Raw genomic sequence first — 14756 nt, 5'->3', positions numbered from 1 at the left:
CAAACCTCCTGGGAACCAGAGAACTCCAGGGCAGAAAACAAACAGCGGCCTAAAGCCAGCAGAAGGAAATAATGAAGATGAGCGCGCGGAAATGGCTGTTTTGAGAGAAGTTTTCAGAGAAGTTCTGTTTCAGAGAGTTCAGAGCTCTAAGTAGAAACTTTCCGTGATTAAATACTGAAAATGCAAATACAAAATACAGGCCAAAACCAGCGGAGAGAGTTGGCCTTCTCGGTTCTACACACAGAACAGATTTTTGGCCATTAACAACCCCCCACTTAGCGGCCAGGGCTCGGCCTCTGACTGGGACCGTGGGTTTTCGGCCTCGCGGAAGGTGGGTCAGACGGCTTCTCCTCCTGCACACCCACTTTCTCCAGGATTCAGCCAACTCTGCAGTCTCTGTCCTTGACTTTTGTCACAGGGCATTTAGGCATGGATGTCCCGTTGCTTTCATTTAACCTGCTCTAGCGTGGGCTGGTCGCCGTTCACTGCTGCGTGTGTCACACCTGGATTAGGGTTGGTTTTTAGGGAGGCACCAGATAAGATGGGTGACCCCTCCAGGGCTGTCTTTTCCCGGTCCCAGCAAGGCTGCCTCCAGCCTAAGAGGAGGCAATGGGCCTACTGTCAGGCGCGGCGGGAAGGAGTTTCAGGGACGTTGGCCCTCAGAGGCCCTACGGCCATTATCCGGCTCTCCCCTGGAGAAGGCGGGCCTGGGGTGCCTGGGTGGATCGCCCTCCCTATGCGCTGAAGAGGGTTACGGAATTGGGGACAGGGTGGCAGAGGGCGCCAGTGCAGCCCAATCCTCAGGAAGAGTGAGACCCCGCTCCCAGCAGCTGGGTTGAGTGTTTGGCACTAACCGTGGGTCTTTCGAAAAGAGGCTACGAGCGCCAAGAGTGCAGGCTCTGCGTCCTGGGTCTACCTTGTAATGGCTGACCGCGGCGAGATGGCTATACCTTTTCCAACCTAAGCTTCCAAATGTAACGTGGAAGCCCACGGAGCTAAGCGGGAGAACCAAGCCCCGCCCGGACGTAAGCCCGAGCAAACACTGCCAAACCCACCACCACCACCACCAATAAAACGCTGCGCAGGCGCGCTACGTACTTCCGCCAGAAGGGCCAGGCAGGCGGAAGCGACCGCAAGGGACTCGGGGGGAGTGTAAGTCTTTGCGGCGAAGGAGTTTGAAGAGGGTGGGCTTCACTTGAGAGCCCACCACCGGCCTTGTTTTGAGAAAACAGCAAAGGAGCCACCAGCTGCTGTAGTTCAGGAGGCGTGGCCTCGTCCTCTCAGAAGCGCCCACGGCGGTCCAGGCCCTCAAAGGATTGTGGGGACTTAGTCCCGGTGCTCCTGCAAGCCGGGCAGTGAAGGGTGCTGGCCCACCCACTGTCCTTCAGCTTTGGGGCGTGAGCGAGGTGGGGGTGGAGGAGAGTCAGGAGAGGCTGCGGTTGGGGGTCTCTGGCGAGGCTTATGGTGGCGATCTCGATTGTTTTTCATTGGGGGGAGGGTTAACTCGCAGCTTGAGGAGTGAATTAGAGGAATGAATTGGGGTGGCGAGGCTTGGCGGTCAATCCTTGGGTTGCAGGGCCTGCCTTGAGCAGGGGCCCCAGGACTGCTGGTCCAGGATTTTCTTTTTTGGAGGGTGGTGCGGGTCTGTTCTAGGCCACCGTATTGGTGGTAGTGGTGGCCCGGCTCTAATTTTCTGTTCACGTGGTGTGTGGGGCAGACCCTAAGGTTTTTGTGGGGTTGACATAGCCCTGGTTTGTGAGCAAACATCCCCTGGTGGTGGTGAGGGGCGGTGTGATTCCCCAGAGTTTTTATGGGAGGAGAGGGGCATGAAGCCTGGGCGGGGTTGGAGCTCTGACCTAAATGAAGTCAAGGTGTTTGCTAGCCTCAGGCTAGCACCCACTGCCCAATTGTGGGAAAGGGGGGTTGCTTGGGTCATGGGTCCCCGGGATTTTGGAGAGTGGGACAAGGTTTGGTTTAGAGGAAACTGCTAAACGTTCCCAGGTGTGAATGGGTTGGAGTGGGAGTAGGTGGGGAGTATGTAGGGTGTTTTTGGGTGGTTAGGACAACTTACTTTCTACAGGTTTGTTGCCCTATGCTTTGTTTCTGGTGGGGGATATTGGCTTGGTTCAAAGGTCTTTGGGTTTGGCTGGAAACCTGGGTGACCAGTTTGGTTTGCCTGGTTCCTCTTTAGACAGTGGGTGTTAACTGGCTACTCTCAGGGTGAGGACTGTGAGGACTGTGAATTCGGTGATGGGGGGGTGGGGGAGGTAAGGTGGTGGCTACTGGGTCTAGACCTCTTTGTCACAGCCCCTGGTGGCTGTTAGCTGACACCTAATTCAATGATATAGGCGTCTCTGGTGGACCTCGGGCATTGGGACCTTTATTTTGAACTTTATGACTTTTTTTTTTTTTTTAAGTAGGCTCCACACCCATCCTGGGGCTTGAACTCACAACTCTGAGATCAAGAATGGTGTGCTCTACCCACTGAGCCAGCCAGGTGCCCCTGAACTTTATATTATGGAAAAAATTCAAACATTCACTTTAGTAGAGAAAGTAATGCAAGGTACCCTCATGAATCTATCTCCCAGATCCCACACTTACCAACTCATGGCCAATCTTGCTGTATCCAAACCCCCAACCTCACTTGAGGACTGACTTACAGCTAGGCTGACTGGTTAAGTGCATGACCTTCTACAGCCAGAATTTAAAGCCAGGCTAAGACTTTCTAGCCAAGCTATTTTGAGCAAGATACTTGGGCTTACTGTGACTTGGTTTCTTCATCTGTAAAGAGATTGGATGATAAACAGAGCTGTTGAGAGGCCTGAGACAAAACTCATACAGTGACTGAACATTCTTTGGTATATAGTAAGTCCTCAAAGAGTGTTAACTTTTATTATTTATAATAAACCTTGAGGTCCTGGAGCCACAGAGAGAATGGATTCTACTCTGTAGCACATCCAAGAAGGCTGTGTTCCATGGTGCCTAGTCCTAACTAATCTAGAAGCTTTGAAGGGTTTTATCCTTCTGTTGTAGGTCTTCTGACACCATTCACCCCTTGTGTCCCCCCAAAACCCCCTTTCCCCCAAGTTTTGGCTTGGAGATTTCCAACCTGGAGTCTGGAAACCCAGTGACAGTCCTGGGGCTAGCAACCGAGTTTCTCTTCCCCTGGAAAGAACGGCTTGCTGGGAGGAAGGATCCCGACAGCCCACTCTAAGGTATGTACCACTGATCTTCTTTGGTCCTGTAGTGTCTTTTCTGCTCCAAATAGTAGTTGGACTGCCTTTGTTAGTCCTTGACTTCTTGGGCCATGCAATGCCCTATCTGGAATTTGGAGCCCTAGCTGATCTGCAGGAAACAAGACCATTCAAAGGGCAAAGGCCTTCACAGGAAATGGGGCCCCAAACCGTGGCCCTTGCATAGGGTTCCTCCATCATTGCCCCCAGCCCTTCTCCCACTCCCTCCAGGTGGCTGCATTCCCAGGCCCACCAGCAATGTGAAGCATGTGTCAGTTTTTGTGACAATACCATGCTGTTTTGATTACTACAGCTTTGTAATGTAAAGTCTGGAATTGTGATACCTCCAACTTTGCTTTTCTTTTTCAAGGTTGCTTTGGCTATTCCGGGACTTTCGTGGTTCCATACAAATTTTAGGATTGTTTGCTCTAGCTCTGTGAAAAATGCTGATGGTATTTTGATATGGATTGCATTAAATGTGTAGATTGCTTTGGGTAGTATATACATTTAAACAGTGTTTGTTCTTCCAATCCAAGAGCCTGGAATGCTTTTCCATTTCTTTGGGTCCTCTTCAATTTCTTTCATAAGTGTTCTATAGTTTTCAGAGTACAGATCTTTCACTTCTTTGGTTAGGTTTATTCCTAGGTATCTAATGGGTTTTGGTGCAATTGTAAATGGTATTGATTCTTTAATTTCTCTGTGCTGCTTCATTATTGATGTATAGAAATGCAACAGATTTCTGTATGTTGATTGTATATCCTGTGACTTCACTGAATTTGTATATCAGTGCTAGCAGTTTTTTTTGATGGAGTATTTCAGGTTCTCTATATAGAGTATTATGTCATCTGTAAATAGGGAAAGTTTTATATCTTCCTTGCTGATTGGATGCCTTTTATTTCTTTTTGTTGTCTCATTGCTGTGGCTAAGACTTCCAATACTATTTTAAACAAAAGTGGTGAGAGTGGACATCCCTGTATTGTTCTTGACCATAGAGGAAATGCTCTCAGTTTTTCCCCATTGAGGATGATATTAGCTGTGGGTTTTTCATACACGGCCTTTATTATGTTGAGGTATATTGTCTCTAACCCTACTTTGTTGTAGGTTTTTATCATGAATGGATGTTGTACTTTGTCAAATGATTTTTCTGCATCTATTGAGAGGATCATAGGGTTCTCATCCTTTCTTTTATTAATGTGGTGTGTCAGGTTGATTGATTTGTGAATATTGAAGCACCCTTGTAGCACAGGAATAAATCCCACTTGATTTTGGTGAATGATTCCTTTAATGTAATACTGGATTTGATTTGGTAGTATTTTATTGAGAATTTTTGCATCCATATTCATTAGGGATATTGGCCTGTAGTTCTCTTTTAGTGGAATCTTTATCTGGTTATGGTATCAAGGTAATGCTGGCCTCATAGAATAAATTCGGAGGTTTTCCTTACTTTTCTATTTTTTGGAAGAGTTTGAGAATAGGTATTACCTCTTCTTTAAATGTTTGGTAGAATTCATCTATGAAGCCGTCTGGTTCTGGAGATTTTTGATTTCTGATTTTTTTTTTTTTTGCTGGTTATCAAGAACCATACAGTTCTTGCAAGAACAATACAGTTATCAGTCTATTTGAGTTTACTATTTCTTCCTGTTCAGCTTTGGTAGTTTATATATTTTTGGAATTTATCCATTTCTCCCAGGTTGTCCAGTTTGTTGGCATATAAATTTCATAATATTCTCTTATAATTGTTTGTATTTGTTTGTATTTCTGTGATGTTGGTTGTGGATCTCTCCTCTTTCATTCGTGATTTTATTTATGTGGGTCCTTTCTCTTTTCTTTTTGATAAGTCTGGCTAGGGATTTGTTAATTTTATTAATTTTTTCAAAGAACCAGCTCCTGGTTTCATTACTCTTCTATTTTTTTTTGTTTCTATATCATTTATTTCTGCTCTAATTTTTATTAGTTTCCTTCATCTGCTGGCTTTAGGCTTCATTTGTTCTTTTTCTAGCTCCTTTAGGTATAAGGTTAGGTTGTTGTTTGAGATTTCTCTTGCTTCTTAAGGTAGGTCTGTATTGCTATATACTTCCCGCTTCAGACTGCTTCTCCTGCATCCCAAAGGTTTTGAACAATTGCATTTTCATTTTCATTTGTTTCCATGTACTTTTTTATTTCTTCCTTGATTTCCTGGTTGACCCATTCATTGTTTAGTAGCATGTTGTTTAACCTCCATGTATTTGTGGTCTTCTCCAATTTTTTCTTGTGGTTGACTTCAAGTTTCATAGTGATGTGGTTGGAGAAGATGCATAGTATGATCTCAGTCTTTTTGTACTTGTTAAGGGCTGATTTGTGACCTAGTATGTGATCCGTTCTAGAGAATGTCCCATGTACACTGGAAAAGAATGTGTATTCTGCTGCTTCGAGATGAAATGTTATGAATATATCTGTCAAGTCCATCTGGCCCAGTGTGTCATTCAAAGCCATTGTTTCCTTGTTGGTTTTTCGCTTAGATGATCTGTCCATTGACATAAGTGGTGTGTTAAAGTTCCCTACAATTATTGTATTATTATCAATGAGTTCCTTTGTGTTTCTTATTAATTCTTTATATATTTGGGTGCTCCCATGTTTGGTGCATAAATATTTACAACTCTTAGATCTTCTTGTTGGATAGTCCCCCATATTATGATATAGTGCCCTTCTTCATCTCATGTTACATTCTTTGGTTTAAAATCTGGTTTGTCTGATATAAGTATTGCTACTGCAGCTTTCTTTTGACTTCCATTTGATGATGGTAAGTGTTTCTCCATCCCCTCAATTTCAATATGCATGTGTCTTTAGGTCTAAAATGAGTCTCTTGTAGGCAGCATATAGATGGGTCTTGGTTTTTTTTTTTTTTAATCCATTCTGATACCCTATGTCTTTTGATTGGAGCATTTAGTCCATTTGTGTTCAGAGTAATTATTGATAGATATGTATTTGGTGTCACTTTATTACTTATTTTCTGTAGCTTTTCCCTGTTCCTTTTTTGTCTTGTCACTTTTGGTCTTTTCTTTCCACTCAAAGAGTCCCCTTTAATATTTCTGGCAGGGTGGTTTAGTGGTCCTGAACTCCTTTCCTTTTTGTCAGGGAAACTCTTTATCTCTGTTTCTGTTATGAGTGATAGCCTTGCTGGATAGAGTATTCTTGGCTGCAGATTTTTCCCATTCAGCATGTTGAATATATCATGCCACTCACTTCTGGCTTGACAAGTTTCTCCCAAGAAATCTTCAGCTAGCATTATGGGTCTTCCCTTGTAAGTTAAGGACTTCTTTTGTCTTGCTGCTTTTAAAATTTTTTCTTTATCACCATGTTTTGCAAATTTAATTACAATATGTCTTGGTTTTGACCTGCTTTTGTTGGTTTTGATGGGAGTTTTCTGTGGCTTCTGGAACTGGATGTCTGTTTCCTTTTCCACATTAGGGAAATTTTCAGCTATGATTTCCTTAAATAAATTTTCTGTCCCCTTTTCTCTCTCTTCTTTTTCTGGGATTCCTATAATATGAATGTTATTATGTTGATGGAGTCACTGAGTTTTGTTAAGTCTACTGAGGTGTTCCATAATTCTTCTTTCTCTCTTTTGTTCAGCTTCCTTATTTTCCATTATTTTGTCCTCTATATCACTTATTCATTTCTCTGCTCTTTCCAGCCTTGTGTTCATTGCATCAGTCTGTTTCCAATCTCAGTTATTGTAGTTTTCATTTCTGACTGATTCTTTTTTAACTCTTTTATCTCCGTGGTAAGGGTCTCCCTGATGTCTTCCACTCTTTTCTCAAGCCCAGTGAGTATCCTTATGATTGTTGCTTTAAGTTCTCCATCAGACATGTTACTTATGTCTGCTTTATTTAGCTCCCTGGCCATGACCTTATCTTGTTCTTTCATTTGGGATAAATCCTCCATCTTGGCCTTTTTTCTAAGTCTCTGCCTTATTCTGTGTATTAGAAAAGCCCATTACGTTTCCCGCTCTTGAGACTAATGGCTTTATGAAGTCATATAGTGTCCAGGGCCTGGTGCTTCAGGGAGTGTCTCTGATGTGTGCTATGTGCACTCAGCTGTTGTATTTTGGCTGGTGTATCCCTCAAGTCAGTTGTCTGCAGAGGCTCTCCTTATCTGCAGTGGGCACTGTTTGGTCTGGGCCAAAACATGATAAGTTTTAACTAGGTGTGCTCTGGTGTGCTTGTTAAATGAGACCTGATACTACTCCACTAGAACTGAAGCCCTGCAGAACTCTGGTTGGGAGACATGGTGTGGGCAGGGATTTCTGCTGGTCTTCTAGGGAAGAGTGCCACCACTGCACGGGGCCTGAGGCAAGTTTGACTGAGAAAGGTGGTACTGCCAGAGTGGAGGGGTGTGGGATTCAGTGTAAGCAGGTTAGGCAGCCAGTGTTGGTGCTATGCTGCTTGCTGCAGGCTGCTCTGTGTTTCTGCTGGTGGTGGTGGTGGTGGTCAGGGGGTATTGCATCAACCAGCTCCTTTGGCCCTAGAGTGGTGCCTCTGTGGATGCTGCTCCTCAGGGAAGCACACTGAGAAGAGAGAATAGTCCCCGCCTCCACCTCCCACCCCCATGTCCCAGGAGTTTTTCAGATTGCTCTTTCCACACTGTCCACCTCCTGGTTGGTTGCCTACCTTCTCTCCAGGAGAAGCACAGTGCCCTTCGGGGCTCTATCCCCATCAAGCCTGCTGATTTTTAAAACTCCAGGCTTTAAGGATATGGTGTGGACACGGGCCTGCACTCATCTTCTGGGGGAGGGTTCCACCTTGCTGGGACTGAGGCAAGCTTGACAGAGAAGGGCTGTCATGCTCAGAGTGCAGGGCTGTGGGACTTAGTGTAAGCAGGTTAGGCAGCCTGTGTTGGGGTTGAGCTGCTCTCTGCAGGTAGCTCTGTGTTTATGCTGAGGGGTGCAGGAGGGAAGTGGCACCTGCTGGTTCCTTTGTCTTTGGAGAGGTGTTTCCCTGAAATCTACTCCTCAGGGACTGCTCCAAGAAGAGCAAATAATCTTCCCCCTGTGTGCCCCAGGTGTTCCTCAGACCATGCTGTCTGCCCCAGGGTTGTTTGCCTGCCTTTCCTCCAGGAGTAAGGAAGCACCCTCAGGTCTGTATCCTAGCCAAGCCCTCTGACCTTTAAAACTCCAGTCTTCAAGCCCTGCTGGTTGCAAGGACTCAGGAAATTCAGCCCCTCCTGTTTTCCCCAAACTGCGACTCCTTACTTCCTACCTTCTTCCATATGGCTTCCTCTCTCCCTCTAGTTGTGGAGCTTGTTCTGTCAGTCTTCTGGTGGATTTCTGGGGTATTCAGAATGATTTGATAGTTATCTAGTTGTGTTCATGGGACCAGAGGAGCCTCAGGTCCTCCTACTCTGCTGCCATCTTACCTCACCCCATCTATATTTAACTATTAACTTTCACTGCATTTTTACCCACTCTTGGTTCATATGTATTCTTATTGTTCATATGTATTATTATCATTTTAAGATATTTCTTTTGGCTAGGGTATATATTTTTTTGGAACCCAGCATTCTATTTTATTTTTGAGTCTATGGGTTTCCCCCTAGCTTTATTGAGATATAACTGATATATAGCATTGTGCAAGTTTAAGGTGTACAACATGGTTATCTGATGCACATATAAATGAAAATGATTACCACAATAAGATTAGTTAACACATCCATCACATCGTAATTTCACTTTTTGTGTGTGCTGAGAGCATTTAAGATCTACTCTTAGCAACTTTCAAGTATATAAGCCAGTATTTTTATCTGTACTCACCATGATGTACATTAGATCCTCAGAACTTACTCATCTTATAACTGATGAAGATGTACTCTTTGACTAACATTTCCCCATTCCCTCCACCTGCCAACCCCTGGCAACCGCCATTCTATTTTCTATCTATGAGTTTACCTTCTTAAAGATTCTACATAGAAGTGATATAATGCAGTATGTTGTCTTTCTGTCTGACTTGTTTCACTTAGCACAGTGTCCTCAAGGTCCATGCATATTGTCACCAATGGCAGGATTTCCCTTTCCTGTGGCTGAATAGTTTCCATTGTATATATACCACATTTTATTTATCCATTCATCTGTCCTTGGACACTTATGTGGTTTTCATGTCTCGGCTATTGTAACCAGCACTGCCGTGAACACGGGAGTGCAAATATCTCTTCGATATATTAATCTCACTTCCTTCAGATATATACCCAGATGTGATATTTCTGGATCATGTGGTAGTTCTATTTTTTTCTTTTTTGAGGAACCTCCATACTGTTTTCCAGAGTGGCTGTTGCAGTTAGCAATCCCACCAACAGTGCAAGAGCGCTCCCCTTTCTCCACATCCTCACCAACACTTGCGACTCTTGTCTTTTCTGGGCATGTGTGTTTTGCAACAATCCTATAGGTATCTTTCCTTAAATAAGGGAAATTCCCTCTAGTATTCCCTTGACTAGCACTTCTTGTCTGCCTGTTCCATTCCATCCTTCTGAAACATTAATGATTCCCAGTCTCCCCATGTTATGTTGTTTCTGTGAGGAAGGCCTACTTCAGTTGCTCAGTGACATAGCCGTCCATTCATCTGTTGCTGATTCTCATGACACATTCAGGAGTTTTTATAAAACCTTCAGTTTTATAAAGTTTTTTAATAAAACTTTTCTTTTTTAAAAAAACTATTCATCCAAATAAGGCAGTCAGAGAAGGACAAATACCGTATGATTTCACTCATGTGGAATGCACGAAACCAAACAAATGATCATAGGAGAAAAAAAGAGAGAGAGAGACAAATCAAGAAACAGACTCTTAACTCTAGAGAACACACTAATGGTTACCAGAGGGGAAGGGGTGGGGGATGGGTGAAATAGGTGATGGGGATTAAGGAGGGCACTTGTGATGAGCACTGGTGTTCTATATAAGCATTGAAATCACTATATTATACACCTGAAACTAATTTTACACGGTACGTTAACTGGAATTTAAATAAAAATTAAAAAAAATAAAAGCAAAGCCCCAAACAACGTATTCATCTAATATTAATTGGGCACATATTATGATGAGGTTGGGTCTGGAATTCTGGATTTTTCTTTTAGATTTGTAAAAAAATTAGAATTTCTGTGGGCATCAGGAGTCAAAATCCTTTCAGTAGACAGGCCCTGGACCATATCTGTCTTCTGAGTGTCCACCTGTCCCCAGTGGTCCTCACATACTGTTTTGAGCCTGGAGACTTCAAGTCAGATTTAGTGCATACATTTCTTGAACAACTCTCCTGTTCTGCCTCTTACATTTGAGGGGAGGGGTGCTTCCAGACCAAGCAATCTGTATGCCCGTCAGTCACCTTTCTTATAGGGAAGTTGCATGTGAACATTTCTACCTATAGTTTGTTATCTTCAGTAGGAGAAAACAGTTGTGTCAGATATTTATATCACAAATACGTGTAGCAGGGCAAAAAGGCCAACTGTAATTGTAGCTATTTACAGAATGACCTCTGCTGCTTTTTTGAAAGGTTCCTTGTCTGGATAACACATATAAACTCTACTGGTATGGATTTTCTGGATTTTAGTTATGGGTAATAGAGGAATGAAAAATAGTTCCTGTAGAGGGTATATTGGTGGGACACAGAGCTTTTGTTTGAAAGCTGAAACATGTTTCTTGGGGGGGGCAAGTCTCATCTTAAGGTGGGAGGAGTAGCCTGGGCTGCCCCACCTATGACTACTCGCACAAAAACTGCTTTCTATTTTTTTTAATTAAGATTTTATTTGACAGAGAAAGAGAGACAGAGAGCACAAGCAGGGGGAGTAGCAGGCAGAGGGAGAGGGAGAAGCAGGCTCCCCTGCTGAGCAGAGAGCCTGATGTGGGGCTCAGTCCCAGAACCCTGGGATCATGACCTGAGCTGAAGGTAGATGCTTAACCAACTGAGCCCCCCAAGCCCCCCAAAACTGCTTTCTCTTGAGCAGAGCCAAAGCCAGAAATCCATTTCTGTGTCGACTGCCCCCTGGCCTTCTGCAACCAACCCTGCCTCAGCCAACATGTTCTGCACAGCCATCCCCCTAGGACCATCCCAGTCTTGGGTGCAGAAAATCACCTTCAACCAAGGGATCTTTGCCAAGAGGATCCAAAGACACAAGTGCAACAACTTTCTGCACAAAGCTGCTGGAGCGACAGAGCAGAAGTACATGAGAAAGAAGATACCAAGTCCTAATTATGGAGGACAAATTAAAGGGGAGCTTTGCAGCCCACTGCTAGGACAGCCTCTACACATTAGGGGAGGCACTAGAAACAGAGTGGCAGGCATAGAGCTCAGCCTGTTAAAGAGGGCAAACCCCCAGGAGGCAGACACCTCTGAAGGAGGTAGACTTTTGGGATGTGGAGTAGTCAGTTGGGCAGAGTGTGAGAAGAGCCTTAGCTAGCACTCATTCTTCGCTTGTATGGGACACACTCAGAGGAGAGGACTTATGGGCAGGCTTTGGCAGTAAGTCATCCCTCCAGAGACCCCAGAGGATGCACCTGGGTAAGCAGCCTTTCATGTGCCGGGAACATGGAAGTCAAATCTTCACAGACATCAGAAGTCAGCCTCAGGGGAGAAGTGTTTTCTGTTCAATGAGTGTAGACGGTCTTTTACTAAGAAATCAACCCTCATTGCACATCAGAGGACACACAGGGGAGAAGCTGTATGTGTGTAGAGATTGTGGGCATGGCTTTAGAAATGTCAATCCTTGTGAAACACCACAGAATACACTCAAAGGAGAAATCTTTTGTGTGCAGGGAATATGGACAGGACTTCTGACTGAAGTCCAGTCTTCCTCAGACACCAGTGCACACATATTGCTGGGCTGTGCCTTATGTGCATGGAGTGTGGGTTCAGCTTCAGCTGTAAGCTCTGGTCAGACACTTGGGAGAGAAATGCTTTGTGTGCAGGGTGTGTGGGCTTCAGCTTTAAGGGAGCGCTCTTCACAAACCAGAGAGCACACCAGGGAAAGAGCAGTGGTGCTTCGTGTGCAGGGAATGTATGAAAAGTTTTAGCTGTAAGGGGGCCCTTAAGTGGACACCAGCAGACACACTCAGCAGAGAAGCCTTTTGTGTGTAAGAAGTGTGGGCAAGGCTTTGGCCTGAAGTCAGATCTCATCACACATCAGAAGAGACACTCGGGGGAGAAGTCTTTATGTCTAGGGAGTATTGAGGAGGCTTTAGATGGAAGCAGCCTTTGTAGGACATAGGATTTGCTCAGGGGAGAAATAGTCTCTACAGGCAGTATAGATGAGGCTTTACTTGGAAGTCACAGCTTAGTGTATACGGAGAACAAAATTTGGTCATCACCACCCCACCCCAGGACAGAGAGGCTTCAGGAATGGTTTCCTGGCCCTTAAAACTCTGTGAATGTGAAAATGGCATGGGAAGCTGTAGAAAATGGGGTTTTTCTTGTCAAAGAAATAGTCAAACTGTGGTCTGATTTCTTTCCCTGGGTCATTTGTTATACCATGAATACTTAACTGTAAACATACACCTTGTTTATTTGTGAGGACAGAGGATATCAGGACTGGTGTAGAGAACTCAAACTCAGCCTTTGTTTCCCTCAAGAAATTGAACTGAGAAAAATGAGTCCAGAGTTACATTTGTATTTTTGTTATAGAATCTAAAACTGCAGTCAGGTGGAAGAGCACTCCAGGTGTGGGAGACAGGTCTCTTGGGGGATCTTGTCTTTTGATTTGGATCTTGTCTTTTGAGATTTAACAAGAAGCCTTGGCAGATAGAGTGTCTTCCTCTGGGGCAGAGAGGAGATTTGTTTGGTTTCTAGGATAATAGAGAATGTCTTTCTCCAGGACAAAATTTGGGCAGGTTTGCCTGTAGCTCCTATAGAAAGATTGGGGATTTTTTAGGCTTGGAGATCCGCAGCTGTAACACAAACCCATTGTGACCTATCCACCCCATCCCACTTCCATGTCACCCCTTTGTGATGCAGGGCATATGGAGAACCATGAACAAGAAGCTTATGTTGTCTGTTGTATCATGAGTAATAAAGTCCCTTTTCTATGATCTGGGAGTCTGGGTCTTCCACTAGAATCCATGAAACTAACAAGCTAGAGTATGGTGAAGTCTGACTTTTCATAGTTTTATTTTAAGGGGGGGGCATGATTTAAAAAAAAACTTTATTGAGATGTAATTCACATACCATAAAATTCACCCTTTTAAAGTTTACAAGGCAATGACTTTCAGTATATTCAGAGTTGTGCATCTATTACCACAATTTTACAGTGTTTTCATTACCCCAAAAAGAAAACCTACAGCTATCATTCCTAAATGCCTACATCCCTACAGCTCTAGGAAACCACTAATTTGCTTTATGTTCTTATAGATTTTTCTCATTCTGAACATTTCATATTAATGGAATCCTACAATATGTTGTGACCTTTGTGAATGGCTTCTTTCACTTAGCATGATATTTTCAAGGTTCATGTTGTAGCATGTGTCAATACTTCATTTATTTTTGTTGCTGAATAGTATTCCATTTTGTGGATATACTACACACTTATCTTTCCAGATGGACATTTGGATTGTTTCCACTTTTTGGTTGCTATAAATAATGCTGCTCTGAACATTTCATGTACAGCTTTTGTGTGGACCTATGTTTTCATGTCTCTTGGGTAGATTTATTGGAGTGGGATTACTCACTGATATTGTAAAGTTTAGAGATCAAAACAGAAATCACTGAAATAGAAAACAGGAAAACAGAAAATTAATGAAACACCTGGTTCTTTGAGATCAATAACATGTCAATAAATAATTTAGATGAAATAGACAAATTTATAAACAACAAACCACTACTCTAGTAGACTTGAGCAAGATGGTGAAATGAGAAGACCCAGGCTCTTTTTCTCCAATGGAGATAATAATATATGAACCAAATCACCTTTATGAGAATTCTAGAAACTGGTTAAGAGGTGGCAGAACCCCAGGCAAGTACAAAGCCAAGAAGAATTGCATCAAAGTAGCTAAGAGAGTTTATTGCACTTTGCACACCATAGACCCCCACCCCAGCACAACACACTTTTAAACAACCAATGGGTCAAAGAAGAAATCACAAGGGAAATGAGAAAGTATCTTGAGACAAATGAAAATGAAACACAACACATCAAAACTTAATGATGAAGTGACAGCAGTACAGAAAGAACACTGGTATAAGACTATAGTGGTAAATGCTTATGTTAAAAAAAATCTCAAATCAACAACCCAAATTTATACTTCAAGAAATTAGAAAAAAGAATAAACTAAACCCAAAGTTAGCAGAAGGAAAGAAATAATAAAGATTAAAGTAGAGATAAATAGAGAATAGAATGACAATAGAATTAACAAAAGTAAGAGTTTTTTTTTTTTTTTAATTTTACTATGTTATGTTAGTCACCATACAATACATCATTGGTTTTTGATGTGGTGATCCATGATCCATTGTTTTCGTCTAACACCCAGTGCTCCATGCAGTACATGCCCTCCTTAATACCCATCACTGGGCTAACCACTCC

General features: G+C 43.2%; 1 long non-coding RNA gene across 2 annotated transcripts in view; it reads left to right on the top strand.

The window, feature by feature from the left end:
• Nucleotides 1–1109: 1109 nt before the first annotated feature.
• Nucleotides 1110–14756, top strand: part of LOC115936681 (uncharacterized) — a 67937-nt gene continuing 54290 nt past the window's right edge. The window contains exons 1-2 of one of the 2 annotated variants that reach the window (XR_004072091.2): nucleotides 1110–1152; nucleotides 3034–3215. This is a non-coding gene — a long non-coding RNA (uncharacterized LOC115936681). Of the gene's footprint in view, nucleotides 3216–14756 lie in introns of both variants that reach the window. The other variant, XR_004072090.2, reaches the window with a different exon arrangement.

Source organism: Leptonychotes weddellii, chromosome 7 (genome assembly GCF_054177405.1).
Source record: "Leptonychotes weddellii isolate Sample4059 chromosome 7, ASM5417740v2, whole genome shotgun sequence".
NCBI classification, from domain to species: domain Eukaryota; kingdom Metazoa; phylum Chordata; class Mammalia; order Carnivora; family Phocidae; genus Leptonychotes; species Leptonychotes weddellii.
The sequence above is the reverse complement of the archived record's forward strand: the minus strand, read 5'-3'. Positions and strand labels throughout refer to the sequence as shown.